Raw genomic sequence first — 3276 nt, forward strand, 5'->3', positions numbered from 1 at the left:
AGGCTGTCCACAGGGTGGAGTACTATCGCCACTGATGTGGAGTATGGTAGAGGATGAACTCCTGGACGTGTTAACTAATACTGGAATACAAGTCCAGGGCTACGCGGACGACATTGTTCTAATCTGTAGGGGCAAATATGAAGATACCCTATGTGATAGAATCCAAACTAGATTAAGGGTTACTAGTGCCTGGTGCAGGAAGGTGGGACTGCGGATCAACCCAACCAAAACCACCATAGTACCATTCACTAGGAGGCGTAAGCTGGATCACCTGAAAGCCATAACATTACATTATATGGAGGTGAAACGAGAAACATAGGTCAAATATTTGGGAATCACGCTAGACCAAAAATTACTCTGGAAGACACATGTCGGAAACACTTGTCGGAAAGCCACGAAGGCTCTGATGACTTGCAGATCCATAGCAGGAAAAAAATGGGGTTGCAGCCCGAAGATACTACTTTGGATATATACTGCAATAGTAAGGCCAATGATTACCTATGGAGCGGTAATCTAGGCGGAAAGAACCCAACTCAGCACACAAGCCAGGGAATTACATAAGCTCCAAAGGCTGGCTTGCGTGTGTATCAGTGGGGCAATGAGGACATGCCCAACGGCATCTCTGGAGGTCCTTCTGGGATTAACCCCTCTCCATCTGCACATACAGATGCAGGCAAGGAGATTAATATTCAGGATGGCCGGTAGTATGAGTGAGGCGGGGAGCTGGCTAAATCGAAGGAAGATTGATATCCTTTCTAGGCGGTATCCCGAATTACTGATACCGAGGGACAACATGACAACGAGGTTTCACTTCGATAAGAAGTTTGAAACACGTTGGAGTAACAAGGCAAATTGGTAGAGCGTGGCTGTGACATACGGCTTAAACCAGCAACTAATTACTTGGTACATTGACGGATCCCTCACATCAGAGGGAGCGGGTGCCGGTGTCATTGGTCTAAGGAAAATGTACTTTGAGCCAATGGGCAGGTACACTAGCATATTCCAGACGGAAATTTACGCCATAGGCAAATGTGCGTCCTTTAGTCTGCAAAGGAACTACAGGGGGCAGAACATAGCTATTCTCACCGATAGGCAAGCAGCAATCAAGGCACTTAGGTCCAACCAGGTGAACTCTAAACTGGTATGGGAATGCCTTGATAGATCTGGATACTTTGGATTCCAGGCCATGCTGGGTTGAAAGGCAATGAGGCAGCGGATGAACTAGCCAAGAAGGGAGCAGGGATGCCTTTGCACGGGCCAGAACCGTTCTGTGGAATCGGAAACGGGTTCATGGCTATGAATCTAAGAAACGAAGAGAAACGGTTGAGAGAACTATATTGGGCGGGCCTACCAGGGATGGAGCAGTCCAGGGTGCTTATTGGGGGATACGAACCCATGCGCACAAAGGATTGCTTAAACTTCACCAAAAAGAACCTCCGAGTCATAGTGGGAATTCTCACTGGTCATTGTCGGCTGAACTATCACCTAGGAAAGCTAGGGATATCTACGGACACTGCCTGCAGGTTCTGTGAGGAGGAGGACGAAACCTCTATGCACGTCCTGGGACAGTGTCCGGCACTTGTGCAAAGTAGGTCGATACATCTGGGAGAACACTTAATACCAGATGCAAAGCTGAAACTTTTGGAAGTGGGGAACATACTAAAGTTCCTAACGGTTACAGGCCTGCTTGAGATACTATGATCAACAGGTACACTCTAACCAGTAAAAAGGGCACAATAGTCCTTCAAGGACGCGGTGCGACTTTCCCTTAACAGAATAATAATAAACTGGAAACATTTCCTTTTAATAGTTTTACTTCAAGAGAACTATAGTAAAGAAAGGAATTATTTTTATAAAACTTAAAAAACTGGTACTAACTGGTTTGGTATCCTATATCGAATTACTATTTGGTCGAGAAAATTCGCGTGACGGTTTTCGTTTCTCCGTTTGGAATTACATTGCAGTCCATCAGTTTTGATAGGTTATACTGGAAGGTCAATTACATGTACACCTATATTGATTGCCAGTAGTTGTAGTTTGAAGGGGACTAACTACGTCGACGTGCATCTTATCACAGTCCTCTTTACGGTGTCCTCTATTACCAAGCGCATCTTGATGGATGAGGATGCCTTCATCACCTGATATTTGGGGTATTTATCGATCATTGTTTATCATTTTTCTTTACCAGAACTTCTTCCTCAGTCTTTTGTATGTCTTCATGATCCCTGGGTATCCTCCCACGGTCAGATCATGATGATCTTTTAGGACGGCAACGATTTCCTTAGGGTCAGTTAACATTTCTGCTTGATGCGCTCTTTGGTCGTTGTACCTTGTTTGGTATTCGTTACTTTCTGGTCCCCGAGCTTTTTCACTCTTGTTTTACTATTTCTGCATTAGTATTGCACTTGGACTAGTGGCGTGACATGTTTTTATCACATCCGAAATGAGGATGGTATGGTCTCGCAATTCGTGATAACGAGAATTCACTTGCCAAGATTGGTCTGAACATCGAAGTCGATGGTAAACGACCAAAAGGCAGTCCTAAACAACGGTGGCTTGATACGCTGGATGGGGATTTAAAAGCCTCGAGATTGCACCCAGATCAGGCATTTGATAGAGCCAAATGGCAAAACCGATCACGACGAGCCGACGATTTCGTGAATACGGTTCTGAAGAATGCGTTCAAAAATCTTCATGGTATGGGAAAGTAACCGGATTGGACGATAATTTGAACATTCTGCTGGACTACCTTTCTTTTTCCATATTGGAACAGTTGTACTTTCTTGCCAGTCAGATGGTGTTCTTCCTTCCTGAATAACCCGATTAAAGAATTCAGTGAGCCACAGTGTTGGGTCCCAGCTCTTCGCTTTCCAGCGCTCAGATGCGATGTTGTCAGGTCCTGTGGCTTTCCCCGATTTCATTCGTTTTATTGCCTCCTCTACTTCAGTTGCACTGACAGTTAAGTCTTTGGGGTTTTAACGTAGGTACCTGTCGTGGAGACTTAATCCTACGATCTTCTTAAGACACCGATTGATTTTGGGACCACAATCAGAGCCCCGCTGTGACAAACAACAACGGTACCAGTCTATGCAAGTACATGGCTTAACATTCATACTGGTGGATGCAAGACCTACCTAAATCTCTACCGAACTAAGGAGTACGGCACCCGTGTTGAAACGCAACACCACGCCGAGGCCCGAAGGTCTCTTCTCGCTTGAGCATCACCAACAGCCCCCATAAAGCTCCCACTAGGGGGCCAACCGCAAACAACCGAAC

This window comes from Hermetia illucens, chromosome 6 (assembly GCF_905115235.1).
Source record: "Hermetia illucens chromosome 6, iHerIll2.2.curated.20191125, whole genome shotgun sequence".
In the NCBI taxonomy this organism is placed as follows: domain Eukaryota; kingdom Metazoa; phylum Arthropoda; class Insecta; order Diptera; family Stratiomyidae; genus Hermetia; species Hermetia illucens.